Source organism: Mustela nigripes, chromosome 2, assembly GCF_022355385.1.
Source record: "Mustela nigripes isolate SB6536 chromosome 2, MUSNIG.SB6536, whole genome shotgun sequence".
In the NCBI taxonomy this organism is placed as follows: Eukaryota; Metazoa; Chordata; class Mammalia; order Carnivora; family Mustelidae; genus Mustela; species Mustela nigripes.
The window spans coordinates 143,663,180-143,688,183 of NC_081558.1; the positions used below are offsets into that span (position 1 = coordinate 143,663,180).

The 25,004-nt window shown below is 41.3% G+C and overlaps 1 long non-coding RNA gene across 1 annotated transcript in view; it reads left to right on the plus strand.

The window, feature by feature from the left end:
* LOC132010144 (uncharacterized) overlaps nucleotides 1-1,532 on the plus strand; it is an 84,480-nt gene extending 82,948 nt beyond the window's left edge. Inside the window, exon 5 of the long non-coding RNA XR_009402175.1 lies at nucleotides 888-1,532. This is a non-coding gene — a long non-coding RNA (uncharacterized LOC132010144). The remainder of the gene's footprint in view (nucleotides 1-887) is intronic.
* Nucleotides 1,533-25,004: the final 23,472 nt, after the last annotated feature.

The window sequence follows — 25,004 nt, forward strand, 5'->3', positions numbered from 1 at the left end:
ACACCAGCCCCATTAGATGTCTCAGCCTAATGCTCTCTTCTGAGCCCCAAACCCATACATCCAATAGATCCCCACCTGCTCAACATCTCCACCTGCATGTCTCATGGGCACCTCAAACATAACATGTCCAAAATTAGACAGACAAATGTGCTTCCTAAAGACCCCCAAGCAGGGGATCAGAGGATCCTCTCGAGAAACTGAACAACCGCAGAACAAAGATACCCAAAAATTGATGTTTGACAGTCTTCTGAAAAAGCCAGATTGTCATGCAATTGCCCTACAGTAAAGTCCACACCAATAGACTCCATCCAAACACACTGAGTAGCTTAAGCTGAATTATGATATTCAAGATCTTTTAAGAACAGCCTCCACTGTGAAAGGGAATGATAAAAATTCCTTAGAAAAACAATAGAAAAAAAGGTGACCAAAAAACAAAGTTAAACTTTGGAACCAGAAAGAGAGAGAGAAAAAAATAATGGAAAAGGAAATTTTATATTAAAGGAAAATTATTAAATTTAATATTATATATTAAAATATTCCATATTAAAACCTAGTAATATAGACATTTCTTCAGAACATGAGCTTTCAGATTGAAAGGATCTAAGAAATGAAAGAACAAAGATATGTATCAGGTCCATCACAAAATTTAAGATCTCCAATGTTAAACAGGGAGTTCAGAATCTTTTAGAGACAAAACATATCATACATAAGAATTAGAAATTAAAATGGCATCAAACTTCTCAGCCACAACATTTAAAACTAAAAGACAATAAAACAAGTTCAAAAATATGATGGAAAATTATTTTCAACTCGAAGCATTCTAATATGAGGATAAAGATATTTCAGACATGTTGAATTTCAAAAAATTTATTTCTGATGTTTTTCAGAAGCTACTGGAGGAAATGTTTCATTAAAATGAGACTACACCAAGAATAGAAGACATAGGATCCAGGAAACAGGGCATCCTGAAGGAAAAAACACTTAAAGAACTATCCCTGGAAGAAAAATGGACTGGATGAACTATGTAACAGTTTTGACAAAATGGAAGATTATACTCTTAAGTGTTTTATAGAGCTATTCAAGGTGTGGGAAGAACAAGCCAGTGAACAGATGGAAAAAAAAAGAGGCAATAACTCCAGATAGAGCAGATATATAAAAGAAAGTTACATATAAATATATATCTGCTATAACTGGGATTTACCTGTATTTAGTAGACAAGGGAAAAAAGAATAAGGGGCCTGAGAAAGAATTCCATTTATTAAAATAGATGATATCAGGGAAGGAAGATCCACTATCAGTTATTTGTACCTTAGTGTAGCTCATTATAAGGAATGATGTTAATGTTGAAGAATATCAACAAATTAGAATTGCAGAGTTAGTGTCATTGCAAACCTATTAATCAATTATGTCTAATATATAAAGAACATTAAAGTGAACTTTGGGGTACCTGGTGGTTCAGTCAGTTAAGCATCCGACTTGGTTTTGGCTCAGGTCATGATCTCAGGGTCCTGGATCGAGCCCCATGCCAGGCTCCCTGCTCAGTAGGGTATCTGCTTCTCCCTTTGCCTTCTCAATAAATAAATTTTTTTATTTATTACTTCTCAAATAAATAAATTTTTTTAACAAAAGTTTTAAAATGAATTTATATGGCAGAAATTTTGTAATCTGACCTTTCTTGAGATCTGACACTATATCTTTAGAGAGAGATGGCTCTGAGTGGCTGGACACTGACATGATGGAGTCCATGTCCTTCCCACTGCCTCCACTTTTAAAGTGTCTTTGCTAATTCTGATGTTCCTTTTGTCTACAGTATTTTTATGTCTAATAGGAATCCAGCCCCACTGATATGTAAAACTTAGATAACCTGACTCTTAGGCAATGACTTACTTGTGGCAAATCTGTGTAGTGGGGCTCATACAAACCTCCATTTTGTGCAAGGTTGGGGTGAAGAAAATGTAATGTTTCACCTGAAAACATCTGAGACTATCCCTTTGATCCATGTTTCTTGCCTGGCTTTCCAGGTACAAAGCTACTTGAGTAGTCATTGTCCATTTAAAAAAAATTATTGGATTTTGAAAATTGTTCCTAATTGTGGCAACAACAACAAAAAAGTTTGGTGTCTCATAAAAAAGACTTTAAAATTAGACCAAAAGAAGATTTTTGAAGGTGTGTGTGGGAAAGAAAGTTGGAGATTCTTTTCACACTTGAAATGAAACCACTAACACAGTGCTGTCTGTTAGAAATACACCTATGTAACTTGAAATTTTCAAGCAGACTCATTAAAAAGGATAAAAAGAAACAATTAATTCTAATAATATACTTTACTTAAATCACTATATCCCCAAAATTATCGTTTCAGTATGTAATCAATGGCAAAAAAATCATTGAGATACTTCACATTTTTGGTAATGTGCTAAGTCTTTGAAACACAGTGTGTATTGTACTCCTCCAGCACATGTCTGTTGGGACTAGTACATTTCTAGAGCTTAAGGTGGCCAGGGGCTACTGTATCAGATGGTACAGTTCTTAAACCTTTTATTGTTAAAGGGAAGAAAAGGGTTGTGATAAGAATCTGAGCTTGAGGTCAAAAATTGGTTTATTTGAACCATTCAAATGTAAAGCAGGTTTTTTGCTATTAAGAATTATACCATTTGGGGGTACCTGGGTGCCTCAGTTGGTTATGTGACTGACTCTTGATTTTTCTCTGGTCGTGATCTCAGGGGTTGTGAGATTAGGCCTTATGTCTGGTTCCATGCTCAGCACGGCGTCTGCTTGGGATTCTCCCTCCCTCTCCCTCTGCACCCCCCTCATCCTGCTTGTGCTCTCTTGCTCTCTCTCAAATAAATAAATAAAGTCTTTAAAAAAAATTATACCATTCAGCTGAGAAAACTCTGGGCCTGAATGGCATAGGCCTTAGAGGCCATTGAATGGAGACAGCTTCTATCTGAAGGACCAGCCCCACTAGCTATAAAGTTGTGAGCATTTTCCTTTCCTGAAGCATCCAGCATTCTTCCTCACTTTACCAATTAAGACTTTTATTTTCCTGATTTCCAATGTGTTCTGTATAGCGACTAAGATATAATTTTATGAGCCTCTTGGGAATCTCTGGAATTCAGATGGAATTTCATCCATGTGTGATGGATGAGCAAAGCAGAATGGACTCCATCTGCTCTCTGGGGTGGATGGGACTGAACCCAATTACAACTAATTTCTACATTAATTGAACAAGCATGAATTCAAATAATGTGTTCCTTCGCCTCACAATACATTAGCTTCTCGGGATCCCAAATGCATTATCAAGATGACCTAATTCCTTCTCGCTCTGCAGGCTGGTTGAAGCTGGTTGTTGCTGGTTGTTTTGGCTGGTAAATGCCCAGTTTTATCAGACTGCTTCATTCCATGAGCTAGAGCTTATTGCTCCTATAAGAGGGGGCTGGGGATAGAAGGGGGGGTTGCTCCCACTTTAGACCAGCTGCCTTCTCTTGTTCTAAGACTCTCTTTGCTTCCTGTTCTTTCATCTTCCATGCTATTCACAGACAGGACTGAGAGGCATTCGTGAAGACCGAAAGGCACACAGAAGCCCCATGTTCGACTTTCAGAGGATCACTGATGTCACTTTTTTTTTTTTTAAATCTGCGTGAAGGATGGCATCTTGAAATTTTCCAAACTGGGAAACCAACTCAGCAGACAAACAACCTGCTCATAGTCAAATCACCCAATCAGGCCAAGGAGGCCACGGCACCTGGGCCTCCTGACTCCCAGCATCCCTCTCCAACAAGCGACTCACACTTCTAAAAAGGTGACATTTTAGCAGTCTGTTTATAAACTGCCAAAGGAACATTTATCATGAGGTGCAAACAAAAGAGGCACTGGAGAGGGATGTTTTTCTGTGGGCTTTTCAGAACTGGAAACACACCTCCCAGACCTCCCCAACACCTCCTGTTAGCTGACTCAGCCCCTCTGCTATCAGCAGAGTGCCTTTCAGCAGAACAGGGGCCCCGAAGGAAGACAGGTGCTGAGGGAAACTAGGGCTGGCAGGTCCAGGGTAGCTGGCATGTCAGAATCCTCCACAACTGTGTCCAAAGGATTATTAAAAGAATATGCTGAGGGGAAATTTTTCTGATTAGAGCAGGAGACAAGAGTTCAGGAGGTCATGGAATTGCTGAGGGAAAACACCCCTGACTGACTCTAGGCGCCCCCAGCATTATATTAAATTTTGACAGGCTACCCAAGATGGAAAAACAAATAGACACTTCCTTCAACAAGACGGTGATAAATCAAGTTGTTCTCCATGCCCAGTGGCCCCTGAAGCTCAGACCTAAGGAGTGCTGTGCTGTATTCTCTGGTGATTTATCCAGCTTGCTGTCTGCCAACTCTTTGGGGAAATACCAGAATCAGAAGTTAATGTCCTGAGTAGCAGCTACCATGAGAACATTACTCATTAACTTGGAAAACCTGAAAGTAATCAGAAAGATCTGGCTCCAGCCTTGATGCCAGACAAATATGGAGCTGGCTGTCTCATTCCCATGGAGGTCACAGGCCAGGCCATCCGTGACAGCATGGGCAATAAACCAAACCAGTGGATCAACCAGGCTTGGGTGAGTACTGTTGAAGCTCAGAAGGGTGCAGAGCTACAAGGTATTCTGAGCATCACAGCATGTCCCCCAATACTGGACTCAGTCAAATGTTTATGGCCAATGTACGGACCTGATCCACCTTAGATCCAAGCACCTGTGGGCCACCCCGGACTAGATACCATGCAGATTCCCTCTGTCCTCCTCCCATTCCCTCCCTTTTTCCCTCTCTCTTTTGTCTTTCCTCCCCCTCCCCTCTTTCTCTCTCTGTTCTTGCTCTCTCTCTAATTTCTCTCAACCAACAAATGGAAGTGAAGGCTTAAGGGGGCAGAGATGGGAGTCAGACAAATTCTGTGCTGTTCTGGGAAAGGGGAGAGACAAACACCTTATGCCCCATCAGTTAAAAGCTGCTTGGAGTAGTGGCGCCTGGGTGGCTCAGTGTGTTAAGCGGCCGACTCTTGATTTCAGCTCAGATCATGATCTCAGGGCCCTGGGATCCAGCCCCGTTCAACAGAGAATCTGCTCCAAGATTTTCCCTCTTCCTCTACCCCTCCCCCTGCATGTTCTTTCCCTCATTCTCTCAAATAAATAAATAAATCTTAAAAAAAAAAAAAAAAAAAAAAGAGCTCTTAGAGCCACCGCTTTCAGGCTGGGGCAGGTAAGCGACGCAGCGAAGTCTCGCACTGACATATTTGTTTACATGACTGCTCCTTCCTAAGCTGTGGGCATCTTAAAGACAAAACCTAGGTCTTCAAGTCTTTCAAAACAATATGTGTTTTTCTCTGACTATGAAAAAAAATACATGCTAATTAGAGGAAAAGGAAAATACAAAAAAAGATCTTTTCAAAAGTAGCTTTTAGAATAGTATTTGGAACAAAACAGGGACTCAATAAAATTGTGTCGGAGAGAGGTCAAAAAGGGGAGGAGAGGTCAAGGATAGGCGAACTGTGACATCAGTCTCCTCATTAGAATGCACATAATTCAGCAGCGGCCGCGTGGAGGCCGTGAGTCATGAGGCGCAGAGCTGCAGAGGGGTTCTGTGTGGGGCTTCGGCTTCGCGACTTCCTCTAGCTCTGGACACCAGCCCTGCTTTGGGGCTCCTGTGTTAGAGTTTATCGGGCGGTCTACAGTGAATTCGCCCCACAGCCAGAAACTGGGATTATTTAGCCTGGAGAAGGGAAGCCTCAGGAACAATTTAGCAATTGCTCTGGTGCTATCAATTCCGTTAGCGAAAATAATTATGTTTATTAGGAACCAATTGGGGCATAGACATGAATCCCCGGGAGTTGGTCTTGTTGATATTTGGCACAGCTCCCCAGGCACGTTTCCTAGACATACACTTTTGTCGTTTGGTGTTTTCTGTCAGTGGAGTCATGCTCAGTCTCAGCAGGGGCATGAGTTATCAGTGGCCAGGAAACCCATGTAGTGAGCCTGGCCTTGAAAAAGACAGGATGGAGGAGCATATAAAATGCCAAAATGCATGGCATGCAGGGTAGGCAAGCATTGTTTCAGGCAACCTTCATGTCAGTGATAAAAATACATCTGGGCATCCTGGGTCGAGATGTCAAATGAACTGTTTACTGTGGGCTGTGATGAAAAGGTTTGAAAACCACCATAGAATATTTCTTTCTGTTTGTTCCACTGACCAATTTAACAGAAAAATGGTTATATGCTATTTATTACATATTAACAATAATGTCATTGTAATTAGTCTAACACGCCATCAAATAAACATACTGTAATTTACCAAATACTTCTACTTTAAATCACTTCATTACTAGAAATAATATGGAAATAATAATAATAATAATAAATTAATAAATTAATTTTTATTATTTTAGTAAATTGTCTTATTAAATTATTAATTAATAAAATTATCTTTATTAATAAAATAATATATTAATAACACTATGGAAATGGTGGCTCAATCAGTTAAGCGTCTGCCTTCAGCTAAGGTCATTATCCCATAATCTTGGGATGGAGTCCCTCATCGGGGTCCTTGCTTGGCAGGGAGCTTGCTTCTCCCTCTGCCTGCCAGTCCCTCTGCTTGTGTACTTGCTCTCTGTCAGATAAATCATAAAATCTTTTTTTAAAAAATGGAAATAAAACATATCTCTGCATAGTATTTTTTCTTTTAAGAATAGATTCCCCAAAGTGACATGATTAAAGGACCTATGTGTGGCAGAGATGAACTTCAATAGACTACAAAACTCAGAAATGCAGTTTGTGAATTTCTTTAGAGAATTGAACTTAAATAGCCCCCATGCCCTTGTGTCTCCTAAGTAGAAAATAATCCCACTGTTTCAAAGTTAGTTAGTTCCTCCAATTTAAAATTCCATTTGTTCTTAGTAACTTCTCCATCAATTTGGGATTCTTGTTCCTCCCGTGGTTCCCACTGAGCCAGGTGAAGGCCCCTGGGAGGTGCAGTTCTGGTCCACAGTTGTCTGCTGGCCTCGGTGACCTCCCCTGAGATGTGACTGGTCCCCCAGCTCTCAGGCATCACTCTGTCCCTGCTGCACCTCCTTCCTGTGGCCTGGGGCACTTGGTCCACATACTCTGCCTTCTCCTAGTCTGACCACAAAGTCTCTCCAAGTCTTTCCACCCTTATTGGCTCTTTTGCCCCCCATGCTGGGATCTCAGGACCGCTTAACTCTTTCCCCGGGACCAGACAGGGTGGGTAGGGTGCTGTGAAGCTACCCCCAGGTTCATCTGGTCCAACACTTCCCCACACATTACCTTTCCAATATTCAAGGGCCACAGTCATGGTCATAGTCATGGCCTCTCTGAGGAAGACAGGCAATGGTGCATCTTCTGCTGTGGGATCCTTCTAAACTTATCTGGAGGTTTTCCATGATCCTATCTTGTCCAGCCATGGAGCTGTACAGGTTGGATCTCCCTTTAAGGAAGAAACTTGGTATTCAGATGCAAGAATGGTTTTAGCTACTAGGCCCCACATTTCTGACGCAGGGCCTTGTCCAAAACTGAGCACGTAGCGGGATACTCCAGTCTTGCCATTTCTGCCCAACATTGGGATGCTTCCAAACAGAGCCCTGTTTGGGCTGGAAGAGACTTTGTCAGATTTGCATTATAGGGGTTCCCGCGTGGCACAGTCAGGTAAGTGACTGACTCTTGATTTCGACTTAGTTCATCTCAGGGTGGTGAGATCACGTCCCGCCTCAGGCTCCACACTTGGTGGGAAATCTGCTTGCCCCTTTCCCTCTCTCCCATGGATCTCTCTTTCTTTCTCTCAAATAAATAAATAAATAAATGAGATTTGCATTGTAGTCTGAGCTCCCCCCACCCCATCTTCCCCCTTTTATCTTTCATGGGCAGCCTCTCCTCAAGGTCTCACCTGCTATATGCTCCTAGCTCTTCCCCAGAAACTTGGGCTCCAGCAGTCATAAGCACCTAAACCTTAGTCCCTTCTGTCCAATTCTTCGTTTCTTACCAATGGGTCAAACTTAGACTTCCATTGGGTGGGAAGGGTAGAAGTTCTGGGTCTATGTTCCCTGCTTCTATCTCTCTTGGGCCCTCACTGTATGGAGCTTTGCAGCCAGCTGCTTTCTCTGTCTTCTGACATGGACTCCTCAGAACCACGGTCTCCATCTTACAGATGCAGAAAGTTAGATTCAACGTCACTCAGGTACTATGTAGATCATTCCCAAATAACATGTGCAAAATGAAGGACAGAGGACCCACCTAGCAGGAAGACGTTACCACTTTCTTCTTCTTTTTTATTTGCCCGCACTGATTTAACCTTTAGCTGTCCCTTGGTATGTAACTTACCTGACTCTTGACAGTTATATTAATAGTTAATTTCTAAAACTTGATAGAGGCAGGAGAGCTCTGGTCTATTTCCTCAGGACAGCTCAGAATTTGCTGATTATAAAAGGCCTTAGGGCATTATTCATCGTCACCGTAGCTTTGATTAAAAAAATCTAGGAGCTATGGCTTACAAATGACACAAAGAAGGCATTTAATCTGTGTTTGAGTTGATGAATGAATTGATACATAGGATGCAGGAAATGTAATAGCAAAGGAGAAAACCCCAAAGGTGTTCATTGCTCCCGTATCTATGACCTCTACAGCTCTAAGGTGAGAGCGCCAGCGATGGACGGAGATACGCTAGTATTAAGTGAAACCCAAGGATTTGGGGAAACTGGTTCTTTTGTGCAGGTGACCTATCGGTTGCAGAGAAGCTGAAGGGAAACACAGCAGACACTTTCAGTCTTGGCTGAAAGTGTGCAGCCGGCATTCCACAGGGGGAAGCGGATCTCCGAGTCCAGACTCTGCACCCATCAGCTGTTTGTGGTCTAAGCTGCATGACCAGGCCCCAAGCACTGGATCCGGGCTCCAAGTGCAATTCTTCTCAACGTTTATTGTGCACGTATCAAAGGGCATCTGGTTAAAATACACGTTCTAATTTAGTTGGTCTGGGTAGGGCCTGGGACTCCACATTTTTGACAAGCTCCTAGGGGAGGCCATGGATGCTGCTGGTCCATGGGCTACACTTTTGAGTTCTGGTGACTTAGGAGATGTTCATAATGCATAATGCCAGAGGTGCAGACACTATGTAGGTTAACTTATTCTCTCCCCCATTCCCAGTCCACATTTTCAGATTCCTGTGGGAGTTCAAGTGCAGCTGGCAATGTGCACTGTGGCTTTTCTTATTGAGAAAAGTTATCAAGAAGTAAACATATGGTAGTCACAGCCCCTGCGGCTTTGTCTCTATCAGGCTACCCTGTCTCCCAACCTAAGACCAATATTCCTCAAATGAGGCTTGTGTGCCCCTAAGGTGATTTTGCCTGATAGATGGACACGGCATTCAACGGCCTTGAGTCAAGAAGGATATTACTCCCCTTCCACTTCTCTTTCAGTCCTCCAGATTATATCAAGAAGAAAGTCTCTGTTGAGTGCTGGTATTTTTTGAATGCTTGCTTCTTTCCCTGTATTGGGATTTGATGGGTAGCTAACAGAAAACCCAACTCAAAATGTTCTCAGTCACCAAACTAGCCTAGAGAAGGAGAGGGGAAGAGCTCTGGCTGGTGTGCTCAGCTGGCCACTTCCAGCCTTGCAATTTGCCCCCAGTATTAGCCCCAGTCAACATCCAAAGGAAGAGATGCATTCTCTTCTAGGGGCTCCCAAAAGACAAAATCTTTTTTTCCCCCCAAAAACCTCTAGGAAAGATTCACCACCCCCACCCTGCCCTATTTCATCAGATTGACTCACAAGGCCTTTTCTGAACAATTCCAATGGCCAAGAGTAGCCTTGAGCCTTAGGCCTGGTTAGGGGACTGACTATGCTGACCAGTTAAAGCAAGACTCGTTCCATTCCCTTGTTAACAAAAAGAGAGCAGGCCTCTGGATGCCTCTGGGCAAGCCACAGTGTTTCACTTGATTTGAATAATGTGTGGGGTGTTTGTTTTTGCCTTTTTTTGTTTGTTTGTTTCCTTCTATTAATGGCAAGGGGGACTGAGTTCATTATTACAGTTGTAATAAGAACTTTGTTTTTATTCCTTATGTTTCAGTTTTAAGTGTTATTTAATTTAGTAAAAAGTTTTAATTAAAGGATGGAACATGATACATGAATGTGGCAAAAATTATGAAGGTGGTAAAATGAGAAGTTTGAGAAATATCACTAAGCTATTACTTCCTGGCTAACAGATATTTGGACCTTCTAAATAAGTCAAAGGGACAACATCAACTGCTCAGTTGCTGTGATTATAGTCTGATGGGTTCTCAAGCCATGCTGGATGTCTTAGTCCGCTGGGCTGTTGTAACAAAATACCACGGATTGGGTGGCTTATAAACAACAGAAATATATTTCTCCCAGTTCTAAAGGCTGGAAATCCAAGATCAGGGTGCAGGCTTGGCCAGGTGGGGACCCCCTTCTAGTCACAGACTTCACTGTTACATCCTCACATGGGAGAAAGGGCAAGGGAACCTCCCATAGGGATGTTAATCTCATTCATGAGGGTTCCACCTTCATGGCCTAATTGCCTCCTGAAGTCCCCACCTCCCTATATTATCACACTGGGCATTAGGATTTCAACGTATTTGTTTCAGGGGAACACAAACATTCAGACCACAGCACTGAATTAGAATCACATAGGAGTTTTGAGAAGGGAAGTACCTGGGCCTCACCCTGCAAAGATGTTCTCTCATGGGCTTCTGGAAATATGTATTTTTTTTTAAACTTCACAGACTCTTCTAATAGACAGCCAAGATGAGAAGAACTGCTGAGGACTTTGGAAAATCCTTTTGAAACCGGAAATTTGGGGGCAACAGGAATTTGGTTTGGTGCCTTTGCCAGGCTGTCCCATTCCAGAAATATCTTGTTTTATGTTTGTGTCTACTGTCAGTCCAGTCAAGAAGAACATAAAGTTGTGTACTGTTGGCCAGAGAGCAAGGAGGGCAAGAGCTTTATTAGGGGTGAACACAACACTTTGTGAAAATACTCTTTCCCAAGCAGTGTTCTCCTGATAACTTTGCAAGGATAGTTACAAATGCAAGTTGGGAAGGTTAGATTGTGGGGTCTTGACTGTGTACTTTGAAAAGAAGTGTACATTGAGATTTGACATGTTCAAGAACTGTTTTTTAAAAATCAGTGTCCATTTTGTAATTATATTCTTGGTGATATAAAATACTAACCTAAATGTGTTCGGCTTTAAACTTCAGATATCCATATGCTCCAGATTTTAGCTAGGTGTTTGAAAGTAAGTATAGTCAGTGAAAGACCAGAATTATTACAATTTCAACATGTAATCATTGTCAAGTTCACATGAAAGGTCATATATTTATACATGAGTGCTTTTCTGTTGCTCATGACATTTGCAATATTAAGTACTTCACTCTTCACTCAACACCAGTGAGATCAATGTCATTTAGGATGTGGCTTATCTTCTATTTCCACATTTCCTCATGAAATTACACTTGTACCTTTGGTTTTCCTTCTGTGTCATGACAGTTGACATTTTTAATTCAACTGCCTTGTAGCATAAATGAATGTTAACAAAGGTGCTTTGAGTTCACATGTTCCAGCTAAAGGTGAAGTGCCAGTGAAGGTCCACAACGTGGAAGAAACCCAGGCACGGGATTGAATAAAATTTCTGCAACCCTGAAAGGTGCCTTCTTCGCTAAGGAGGTTTCTGTAATGGCCCTGGTGCTGGACCAGGAATAAATGATTTTTTGAAGAGAACATACCACCACCATTTGCCTCACTTCCCATTCTGCTCATGTTTTTTATTCAACATTCATTTTTCAACAAATATTTATCAAGTACTTATATGTACCAAGGTCTGGCACTGATTTAATAAATGCAAGTACAGATTCCTCCTTGGAGGTCAAAGTCAGGCCAGAAGGTAAGACCTTGATCTCCAGCTAAAGTCCTCTTTGGAGAAAGAGGCTGACATTCAGTTCCAGAAGGACTAAACTCCTATTTAGATCATAACAAGCAAGTTAACCTTAGATGGGAAAGATAAAATCCCTTCAGATGATGTCAGGGTTGTTGTTTTTGTTTTTGTTTTTGTTTCTGGAGAGCTTTCATATATCTAGACTGCATCTGACCTAGCAGGCACGACTGTTTCCTTTCCTTGCCATTCTGACCACCGCCACTCTTCTCACCATCTCCTGGCCCAATTTTTGCCTACCCTCACTAAACCACCATCTGCACCTGGACCCCTATTCCAGGAACCCACATCCCTGGTATGGTTCTCAAACTTTGTGTCTTTATTACAAGCCATTAACACTAAAACTTGAGTGAATATTCCCAAATCATATATGAATTTCCCTTTTTCCACATTTACATTCCACATTGAAAAAATTTTTTACCTGACCTTTTTTCTCAAAGAATTTATAAAGCTGTAGGGTAATTCAGAACCTAAATCATGTGTATTCCTTGATGCAACCATAAGTCTGTATATGGTCTTACATATAATACCTACAAACACTTGGACATTGAAACTAACAAATATGACTGTAGAACATCAACAGTATTCCTGTTACAGAGGCCCCAGAAGGATATATTATATAACATTACTTCAAGTTGTAAAGCAAGTCTCTGAATCTGGCACCATTTGAAGTGTGATAGCACATAAACATGATACTTAATTCCAGAGAGAACCCATTGCATTGCCAGCTGCTAACTAGCCAAGTTGTGTTGCGTGTGTATTTTCATAGACTGTTACTTATACCCAACCTTGCTTTTTGACCAGTGTCCATTCAAATGCATGTTTTAACTAGATTCTTGAAAATAAAATATTTATTTGCTACCAACCAAAGATAATATCCCTTGAAATTTAGTACAGAAAGTGAATGGTGCTGAAGGGTGAGGCCTGACACATTCTCCCCTTAATTTATCAGCAATTAATGATTTTTATGGTTATGTTTGTGTGCAGAGAAAAAAAGGGAGAAAGTCATCCAAAACAAATTATTACCTATAAAATCATTTTCTTTTTAATTTAATGTTCTTTTCTTTTTAATTTAGCATCAGAGATTGTAACCCCAACAAAATGGATTTTTTCCTTTCTTACTTAAAAGCTTACAGTGACCACAAGGGACACATTTTGTTTGCATCCATGAAAGCTGCCTTCATTTAAAGGGTTCAATGTTACAATCCTGGAGGGCAATTAATTTATTTAGTTGCCTTTGGTCAAAATGGTTTCTGGGCACTTTAGAAGAATATTGATCATTCAGCCCACTAAACTACTTGCAGAAAGGCAGAGGAAACCACTTCATGCCTTTCATAAAAATCCTTTCAATTATAGTTGAAAGAGTTTTATTTACACCTGCCAATGCTGCCTTTCATGTCTATGTTTTCCTTTCTCCAGAGTTTATTTTCACTCTATCATATCTTTAAAAAGTGTAGGTAGGTCATAGTGATTATGGTAAAACTCAGGAGGAAATATGGGACTCCCACGGTGGATGTTTCACTTTTTATTTTTATTTATTTATTTTTTTAGATAGTCATTAGAGCTGTTCCCATATATTCCTGCTCTCCTGGCTTCTGGATTCATGGTGGGATCGTACCTCCTTGCCCATGGGAGGTCAGGAGTGCTCACAAGACTTGCTCTGGTGGAGATGGATCTGGAAGTACCTATGTCACTTTTAGACAGAGCTTTAAGAGCTGCTGCATGCTTTACCACATTCTATTTCCCCATAGCCACGGTGACCAGCCAGGATCCAGAGAGTGGCTTCTTCAGTGGGTCCCAGGGAAAGGATCATAAGGAGGTAGAACAAAACTCCTGCTGACATTTGATGGGCATGCAGCATAATTATAAAACTTTGTTGTTTTAAGCCATCAAGGTATGGGGGCTGTTTGTTATTGCAGCATAACCTGTACTCTCTCCTATTACATCTGTTGTTTGGAGTCTCAAGGAGAAACTTACAGGTGTTGATTAAAAGGGAATTTTGCTTAGGAGTCATAGGAGTTACCGCTTACCTAAGTGGTGTCAGTTAATTAAAGTTCTATATTTATAGAACAACCAATCCAGTTCCTTCTCCCTTCCAGCAGTATTTTTATTCTTAAATAGAAAGTGAAATCATGGGGATTGGGGCGGGGGGGTACTGTGAACTCCCATTGTCATATTTTTTTTTAGATTTTTTTGTTAAGATTTTATTTTTGAAAAAGAGCATGAGCTGGGGTGGAGGTGCTGGCAGAGAGAGAAGCAGAATCCCCACTGATCAGGGAGCATGGGGGTAGGGTGGGAGGGGGTTTTTGATCCCAGGTTCCCAGGATCAAGACCTGAGCCAAAGGTAGATGAGTAACCAACTGAGCTACCCAGGCACCCTTGAGATTTTTTTTTTAATACCCATTTTATTACTAAAGAACATGTGGCCATGAGCAAGTCACTTCACTTTTCTAGACTTCAACTTCCCCTACTATGGAGAAGGGAGAAATTCAAGTCACTTGACGTTCCCGTGATTTCTCATAGCAGTAACATTCTGTGCTTAGTTTGCAGAAGTCAACAGGAAAATTAAGCAGAACCTAGAACTCAGGTCTTTTATTACTGCTTCAGTTTCTGAAAAGTGTTATCAAAGCAGTTTTTTTATCACAAGGCTATAATCTGAGAGAGATAGTCATATTCATGAAAGAATACTACCATGAAAGAAAGGATTTTCAAAGAAATACGAGTGTTGGAAATTTTTGTTTTTATGTTTGCTTTATTTAGTGAATGTCTGATTGAAGTGTAATCCACATATGAAAAAATGCACAAGCCATAAATGAGGAGATGCTGAATTTGCACAAAAACACACTCGTGTAACCAGCATTCAGAAACCCTTCTTTTCACTACTCCGTGACCAGTGTAACTTTTTTTTTTTTCAAGATTTTATTTATTTATTTGTTTGGACACACACACACACACACACACACAGAGAGAGAGAGAGAGAGAGAGTGTGCACAAGCATGGGGAGCTGCAGGCAGAGGGAAGCAGGCTCCCTGCTGAGCAAGGAGCCCAATGTGGGGACTTGATCTCAGGATCCTGGGACCTGAGCCAAAGGCAGTTAACCAGCTGAGCCACCCAAGCATCCCACTAGTCTAACTTCTAAAAGCAGAGATTAGGGGCGCCTGGGTGGTTCAGTTGTTAAGCATCTGCTCAGATCATGATCCCAGGGTCCTGGGCTGGAACCCCACATCAGGCTTCCTGTTCAGTGAGAAGCCTGCTTCTTCCTCTCCTACTCCCGTTGCTTGTGTTCCTTCTCTCACTGTATCTCTGTCAAATAAATAAATAAAAATCTTTAAAAACTAAAAAATAAAAAAAATAAAAGCAGAGATTAGTTTGCTGCTCTTGACTTCATTGAAGAGTACCAAATGTACTTTTTTGTGCTTTCTCCTTTCATTTAACAATGGATTCATCTGTGTTTTTGCACTAAGTTGCCTTTTGTTCATACTCCTTGCTATGTAGTATTCAACGGTATGAATTTACACAATTCATCCATTCCATTGTGATGGATGTTCGGGTGGGCATTTAAATGCATGTCTTTTGGTTGATGTTATTTCCTTGTATTTTCATGTATAGGGTTCAGGAGGTAGATATCCTCAGACCTAAGTAAGAGGAGATAGCTCTGTGGCAAAAGATCTTAGGTTGGATGGAGCATCTCCCTAGGGACAGAGGGGAGAATGTTCCAGGGAGGGAGAAGGAAGAGAGGGGACTGAGGGACTGGAAGAGAGAACATAAGTTCTGGGGAGCTAGAGGAGTGATTGCTGTTGAGCTCTGCTACTCCTGACAGGATTGTCATTGTCCCTTTAGCTCACTCCTTTGAACCCTCAGGCAAGGACACCCTGTAGAATTTCCTCGAAACACTTTCTGGAGCAGCTCTATTATGTCAAGGTAGGGAGTCAGCAAAAATGGTAGATACTTACAAGAAAATCTTTTTCTGGATTTGCTATTCAAAATTGAAGGAATCTTGTAAACAAACACAATATATCAAATATTAAAATTGCATTAAAATTCATAAGGGATATGAAGAGTGTGAGCAGTTGCTAATTCACCTGATTCCAGTTTTGAGCAATGTTGAAATCCATGCCCCCTGTCCTCCACTCCCACGGGGTATGCAATCATTTTTTAAAATGGTACCTGATCCTTAGGCATGGCTTTTTCTTTTCTCTTTTCTTCACAAAACCATGAAATAAGGAGGTAATAAATAAGAGGCAGCACACCCATAAGCTTGCCAGTTCAAATGTCATACTTGTTTTCATTCCTGAAATGTGGGGCTCATTTTGGCCTCTCAGAATTCAAAATCCTTTTTCATCAAACCCATTCCATTTCTCCTGAATTTCCAAGCTCCTCTCTTTAGTCCTGTTTTTCTTTATGCCTGTTTTAGTGAGTTAATCCACTAGTTATTGTTCAAAAGAAAGCAGTTGCTTCATTACATTAATGTAATTTATTGAGTTCTTTATGAACATTCTCTCTGATCCTCTCTACAGTTTTGAGCCTTATCATCCCTGTATTGTAGATAAGAAAACTGAGGCTCGGTGAGGTTAAGACCTGTGGCTTAAATGGTGCAACGTCAATATTTAGACATAGGTCTGCTCTTGCCTTCCATTTTTCCATTTTTCTGAGGTATACCTATGCTGAGACTTATTATTTTTTAATTTATTTGAGAGAAGGAGAGAGAGAGCCCAGCAGGGGGAAGGGCAAATGGAGAGGCAGAAGCAGAATTCCCATTGAGCAAAGAGCCCAATGTGATGCAGGGCTCTTTGCAGGGCTCCATCCCAGGACCCTGGGATCATGAGCTGAGCTGAAAGCAGATGCTTAACTGACTGAGACACCCAGGCGCCCTTATGCTGAGACTCATATTCTCAACCCAGAGCTGTAGAGATTCAACAAAGCATACATGGTTTCCTTAGAGCACTGGTTCTTTTTTTTTTTTTTTTAAGATTTTATTTATTTATGTGACAGAGGGAGAGATCACAAGTAGGCAGAGAGCCAGGCAGAGAGAGAGGAGGAAGCAGGCTCCCTGCTGAGCAGAGAGCCCGATGGCGGGGCTCGATCCCAGGACCCTGAGATCATGACCTGAGCCGAAAGCAGAGGCTTAACCCACTGGGCCACCCAGGCGCCCCAGAGCACTGGTCCTTAATGGCAGGCTATTTTGCCCCCCCCCCCATGGGACATTTGACAATGTCTGGAGACAACTGAAAGGAGGAGAATACTACTAAAATCTAGTGGGTAGAGGTCAGGGAGACTGCTAAACATCTTTCAATGCACAGAACAGCCTACGACAAAGAACTACCCAGCCCAAAATGTCAATAGTGCTGAGGTTGACAAACCTGCCTCACAGTGTTTGCACATCATAATGGTATTTATTAAGCCTAGAAGAGTGATAAATTGCATTTGAAGGGGCCAACGAGGGATAGTTGAAAATATGTCAAGAGTCAGAAGATCTGTGTTTTGGTCCCAGGTCTACTGTTCACTAGCCTTACAGCTTTATGAAAATAGACTTTCCAAACCTTAGTTACCTCATGAGTAAATGAGTGAAAATAGACTTTCCAAACCTTAGTTACCTCATGAGTAAATGAGTGATATGAATATCTGTCTTATCTGTTTATTTATTAATTCATCAAATTTTTCTTCATTACCTACTAAACACAAACAGTGTATTGTGGGAACACAATCTAGTCCCGGGCAGTCAGGGGAAGCACCACCTAAGCGGACAACTGCAGAGCCAGAAGTTAGACAGGAAGAAAAGGGGAAAGAGCAGAGGTTAGAGGGCCTGCAAAAGCCCAGAAGTAGGAAAAGGCATGGGACAACGAAGGACCCGAGAAGTGGGCAGCATGACTGGAGTGTGTGGTGAGAAGGGAAGAGGGAGGTGTGCCTGGGAAGGGAAGTCGGGGGCAGCTCTTGGAGGGTTTTATGGACCAGGCTAAGGAACAGAAACTTTAGCCTAAGGCAGAGCGGAGAAATTGAAAGCTTTTGAACGCACAGGGGTGATATGATCCAATTTGAGTTCTAGAAAGATCATCCAGGCTACAGGATGGAAAATGGATTCTAATTACTCTAGGGCCTGGGAGACCAGGTGGGAGTTTGTTGCTGCTGACCCAAGAAAGGGTCACTATGGCTTCAGCTGGAGTAGAAGCAATGGGATAGACTGAAGTGAGCCTTTAAGAACAGATCAATTCCTACTACTGATGGGTTGACAAGATATCCCTGTTTTAGAGCTGCAAAGTTCCCAGAACAAAGTATGACTGCCACAGCTATGTTTAGAAGCTGGAAGTATCGGCAGACGCTGCACCAGACTGGATTCTGTACAGCGCCTGTGTCCTTGTCTCATCAGTGTGAAGTGACTTCACTTTGTGGTACCTGACTGGCAGGGCCTAGGTCACAGGTTTACACGCAGACTGCAAGGGGTGCTGGGAAAGTGAGAATCTGGCTTCTCCCTGGGAAGAACATCCTAAACTTAGGAAGATGATTAAGAAGGACAGACTAATATGCCCTACAGTACCAGTGGAGAGTGATTTGTTAGCACCTATTTATTTTTAAATTTATTTATATTTTAAAGATTCTATTTATTTATTTATTTATTTGAGAGAGAGAGAGAGAGCACATGTGCACACACACAAATGGGGGTGGGGTGGGGGAGGGGCAAAGGGAGAGGAAGGAGAACAAGCAGACTCCCCGATGAGCACGAGCCCAACATCAGGCTGGGGCTCGATCCCAGGATCCTGAAACCCTGATCTGAGCAAAGGCAGACACTTAACTGACTGAGCCACTCAGCCACCCCTGTTAATGCCTATTTAGAATGCAAACCTGATAACATCTCTCAAATTAAAAATACTTTTTCCTTAAAATCCCACTTTTTGTAATTTATTCTGTACAAGTAAAATTATTCATACATAAGAGCATATATTCCTAGGGATAGTATGTAGCACTGTTCTTTGTGGCAAAAATTTGGTAACAGTATGAGTTTCATGTAATTGAGAGATACTGCATTTATACCATTAAGTATGCAATTTACATGCACTTATACCATTATGCATTTATACCATTAAATATGCAATAAAAAGAACTGAATTAGAGTCAAACCAGTTGGGACTTAAACTCTATGAAAGACTGAGAGGGACAAGCTGGGGCCCCTCAAATACTAATCTCTTCAAATTTAGCACAGATCTTGATTTGTACCATATCCCAGGGAATGAGAGGGGAATGAACAGCCTTGTTCCTCCTTCTAATTCAATACCACTAACCAGATCCAGATTCCTGCATATTTGGCTCATAACAGCTGCTTCACTCAGAAATGAGGTGGCCATTGATAAGCAGGAAGGTACCTAGCTTACAACAGAAATCTGATTCTGGGACTTGTACATACCCTGGATTACCTTTGAGTGAACCATATAACTCAATCCCATTCTACAGTAAGCAAGACCCTCATAAGGAAGCACTTAAAATAAATCCCTGGGTCTTAGTGGAAGCTCTTCTGTCTACCATTCCCTGACCTCCTAGGTAACAGCTTGATTGTGCCAGCTTAGTAGTCTGTCATAGTTTTCTTGGGCTGCTATTCCAAAATACCAAAGACTAGCTGGTTTAAACAACAGAAATTTATTTTCTCATGGTCTGGCTGCTGGGAAGTCCAAAACCAAGAAGCCAGCAGATTCAGTTCCTGGTGATGGCACTCTTCTTGGCTGGCAAATGGTTGCCTTCTCAGCGTACTCTCACATGGTAAGGAGAGAAAGTTCTAGTGTCTTCTCTTTTTATAAGGGTAGTAATTCCATCATGGGGCTCTATCCACATGACCTCATCAAATTGAATTACATTTCAAAGGTCCCACCTCCAAACACTGGGAGTTAGGACTTTGAACATATAAATTGGGGGGGACACAAATATTCACTCCACAGTGTGACCTCTGAGGCATTACAGTGTGGTTATCAAGAACACAGGCTCATACCTAGAGCGATATACACATTTAATGCAATCTCTTAAAATGCCACCAACATTTTTCAAAATGGAACAAATAATCCTAAAATTTGTATGGAACCAGAAAAGACCCCTAAATAGCCAGAGGAATGTTGAAAAAGAAAACCAAAGTTGGTGGCATCACAATTCCAGACTTCAAGCTCTATTATAAACCTGTCGTCATCAAGACAATATGGTACTGGCACAAAAACAGACACATGGATCAAGGGAACAGAATAGAGAGCCCAGAAATGTACCCTCAAGTCTATGGTTAACTAATCTTCAACAAAGCAGGAAAGAATGTCCAATTTTAAAAAGACAGTCTCTTCAATAAAAGGTGTTGGGAAAACTGGACAGCCACATGCAGAAGAATGAAACTGGACCATTTCCTTACACCTCCCACACACATACAAACACAAATATACTCAAAATGGATAAAAGACCTCAATGTCAGACAGGAATCAATCAAAATCCTTGAGCAGAACACAGGCAGCAACCTCTTCGACCTCAGCCGCAGCATCTTCCTCCTAGAAACATCACCAAAGGCAAGGGAAGCAAGGGCAAAAATGAACTTTTGGGACTTCATCAAGATAAAAAGCTTTTGCACAGCCAAGGAAACAGTCAACAAAACCAAAAGACAACCAGCAGATGAAAAGATATTTGCAAATGACATATCAGATAAAGGGCTAGTATCCAAAATCTGTAAAGAATTTATCAAACTCAACACCCAAAGAATAAATAATCCAATCAAGAAATGGGCAGAAGACATGAACAGAAATTTCTGTAAAGAAGACATCCAAATGGCCAAAAGACACATGAAACAATGCTCCACATCACTTGGTATCAGGGAAATACAAATCAAAACCACAATGAGATACCACCTCCCACCAGTGGGCATAGCTAAAATTGACAAGTCAGGAAACAACAGGTGTTGGTGAGGATGCAGGGAAAGGGGAGCCCTCCTATGCTGTTGGTGGTAATGCAAGCTGGTGCAGCCCCTCTGGAAAACAGTATGGAAGTTCCTCAAAAATTGTATATAGAGCTACTCTATGGCCCAATAATTGCACTACTGGGTATTTACCCCAAAGATAAAAATGTAGTGATCTGAAGGGGCATGTGCACCTGAATGTTTATAGCAGCAATGTCCACAATAGCCAAACTATGGAAAAAGCCTAGATGTCCAACCACAGATGAATGGATAAAGAAGATGTGATATAACACACACACACACACACACACACACACACACACACACACCATGGAATATTATGCAGCCATTAAAAATGAAATCTTGCCACTTGCAATGACATGGATGGAACTAGATGGTATTATGCTAAGTGAAATAAGTCAATCGGAGAAAGTGAATTATCATATGATTATCATATGATATGATAAATTCAAGAAACAAGACAGAGGATCATAGGGGAAGGGAAGGAAAAATGAAACAAGATGAAACCAGAGAGGGAGGCAAACCATAAGAGACTCTTAATCTCAGGAAACAAACTGAGAGTTGCTGGAGGGGAGGTGGGTAGGTGGGTGATGGGGTAGCTGGGTGATGGACACTGGGGAGAGTATGTGCTATGGTGAGCGCTGTGAATTGTGTAAGACTGATGAATCACATACCTGTGCCCCTGAAACAAATAATACATTATATGTTTAAAAAAAGGAAAAGAAAAAAGAAAAAGAATGCAGGCTCAGAAGCCAGATCACCAGACCGAATCCTGGTTTTGCCACCTGACAGCATGTGACCTTGGGCAAGTTATTTAGTCTTTCTTTGTCCCAGTGTCCTCATCTCTAACAAGGGTTAGGAACAGTATCTATCTCTTAAGGTTGTGATGAGGATAAATTATGTAACACATGTACTATGTCTATAGAGCAGTGCCTTTGACATACAAAGACTGCAACAAATGTGATGATCATCATTCCTTTCTGGATCCGGATATGTCTTAATTCAGTCTCTTCCCCAAGTATTCAACCTGGTCAAATTACCCGGGCAGCTTTCTTTCCATCCCAACCTTTGGTTGAAGATCCTAGTTTCAAAACAAAACAAAGCTGTATTTATTACACAAATATTATTATAGTAATGGGGATTCACGAAGGACAGGACTGAAACTCCTGGGGGTGGGAGAGGGAGGGAGGAGTTTCGGAAGTGCTCTACAGTCATCCCGGTTTGGGGATGGTCTGGAGGGTGTTCTAGCCCAGTGCTGTTCTGTACTTGCAATGTAGCTATTTTCTATTTTCAAAAGCTCTATTTAACCATTGTAATTTGTGGCTTTCTTCAAAGCTAAGTATAGAGCAAAACATAATAATGCAAACTGGCTCCTACTGAGCTGAAATGAGTAGTGTTCTCTCACCAAATTCTCTTGTGAGCTTTAATAACTTCTTTAATTTCTCTGTTATTTTCCAATCTTGTATACCTTTTGCAGAAGCACTCATTTTGTCTTTCTTAAACTGGCTTTCCTCTGCTGGGAAAATGACCAAATTATTCCGCTCCATCCTGCTGCCACACCTCTATTTTTTGGTTTTCAGCTCCTATTTTGGGTTTATAACCAATTTCGCAGTTGCTGATCATGGTGAGAGGCTATAATTGAGTGAGTACTGGAAGACAGAATGACTTGTCAGAACATTTTATTAGAAGGAAACCATTTTCAGGACATGAGACGAGAGAATGAGCAGGAACGTACACACAGGCTGTACTTGCTTAGAAACTAACAATGTGGATTCCAAAGTAGAGTTAGGTTGGGTCATTTTCCTTGACTCCATGACACAGAATTCCTTTTTTTTTTTTTTTTTTTTAGTTCAAGATTAGCGTCTAACAGAAGGCAGTAAATTTCTCTGGGTTGAGGCACAAACACTGTGTTTAGACTATACGCTCTCAGAAAGAGCAAAATATCAATGTCATGGGAACTCAGAAAACACGAATTAAAATTGACAGGCAGAAAGAAAGATCCATGTTTGCAAAAGACAGTGGGCTGGTCAGTGGTTATCATATGGCTGCTTTTACAGGTCACGTGTAGCCACGTTTGTTTCTACATTGGATATTCCTACCAAAAGGAGAATGTCTAGACATTTCAGAGGACCAGTCGAAGAAGCGTGAGTGGCTGGAGCTGAAGTTTCAGATTAAAGTTACAAGAAAGACCTGCTTCCTTGCTGGAATGTGAGAGGCTCTGGATTACTTTCTAGGAAATTCCGAGATGCTCCTCTACCCACATACTCTCCAGACTCAATTGCCTACAGTTCCTTGAGCACTTTTTATGCTTCCGCATTTCCATGCCTCTCTTTTCTCAGTGGGAAGCAGTTTTTCCTACAGGTACACTCACAGCCCCCACCAAGAGCCTATTCAAAAGATGCAAGTCTTCTCCTAGCCAGAATTAACCCTCCCTCGGCTGCATTCTCATAACACTTTGAATGTGCCTCTGTTACTTATCACTCTAGTGCTCAGGCATCTTCTAAAATCAGACCCAGAGTAAGGGTACATACATACAAATGTATGTAAGAATTGATTTGGAAAGAGATCCTAGGAAGCACTGTGAGTGAGTAGGAAGTAAGACCAAGAAAGGAGAAAAGCCAATAAAGTGTGTTTTAATGAACAGGTTACTCCTATGAGCAACTGGGGCTTCACCCCATCGGAGATCTACTGAGGGTCTGGGTGGCATAGGCTCAGAAATGTCCTACTGCAGAGCAAAGACCTGCCACCCTCATTGGTTGTGAGTTGTTCTGGAGATAATCTTCCAACACGTCCATCCTGCCCCTAAGATGCTGAGCTGCTGCAAGGCTAAGGAACACTTTTTCATGAAGAGATGTGGGAAGTCATAGCCTTCCATGGACCATGGGCTTTACAACAACAGCATACTATAAGGATTGACAGCGGGGTAAGCTTTTTGAAGATGGGGAATGAATTCTACTCATCTTCATATACCCCAAATAATCAACATTCCCCTTTGTGCCTAGGAAGTGCTTAGTCATTGCTGAGTAAACAGGGTTGATTATCATGATATCTGACCTACCAATGATAAAATCAACAAATGCATATTGAAATATTGGCTGTGTGCCACAGAGAAATCAAATGGGCCTTGTTGCTGTCCTTGGGGGAGCTGACTGTCTCAAAGAAAAGACAAGCAATAAACAAATAATACAACGTGGGAGATGAGTGTATGACTGACATCATCAATATACTCGTCACGCATTGGTACAGAACCTGTCACCTGATTCTCAACAGATTAGATTTTTATCTTCTAAGAAGGGGGAGTTTATTTCTCCTGCAGAGGGTAGGGACAGAAAATAACTGATGAAAATTTGGGGGGGGTGATTTCATATTCTGGGTTGATGGACCTGGATTTGAAATAAGCATAAATGGAAATGATATGGAAATGTAGAAATACTACTTACTGATTCTTTGTCATTTTTTACTTGAAAAATGAGCTGTTAAATTAGCTAAGTAGATTCTCGATTCCAGAAACCAGAGGGAAAACTGTGTTTTCTGCTCTTGCTTGATAAATAATTATTTGGGGAATGCTAAAAAAAAGAAGCTCAGAAAAGAAAAAGAAAAAATGTTTCCTCAAAGTGGACTACTCTATTACTGATTTCAATTTGAGATGAAGAGGCTGAACAACATAACCACCGAAACTTGTGACCATAGTACTTTGGTTTTCTAGAACTTTAAAAAATAATGCCTTGAGGAATTCCCATTTCCAACCCAACATGTAAGGAGCTTGGTATTCATCTAAATGAATTGAAAAATTATGTCACACAAAAGCCTGCACAACGATGTCTATAGCGACTTTATTCATAATTGCCAAAACTTGGAAGCAACTGAAACATCCTTCAGTAGTTGAATGGATTAGTAAACTACAGTACATCCCGGTGATGGGATGGTATTCTGCACTAAAATGAAATGAACTATCAAGCCATGAAACAACATGGAGGAATCTCAAAAGCATATTACTGAGTGAAAGAAGCTGATCTGAAAAGGCTACAAGCTATAGGATTCCAACCATATGACGTTCCAGTAAAGGCAAAATTATGTAGACAGTAAAAAACTA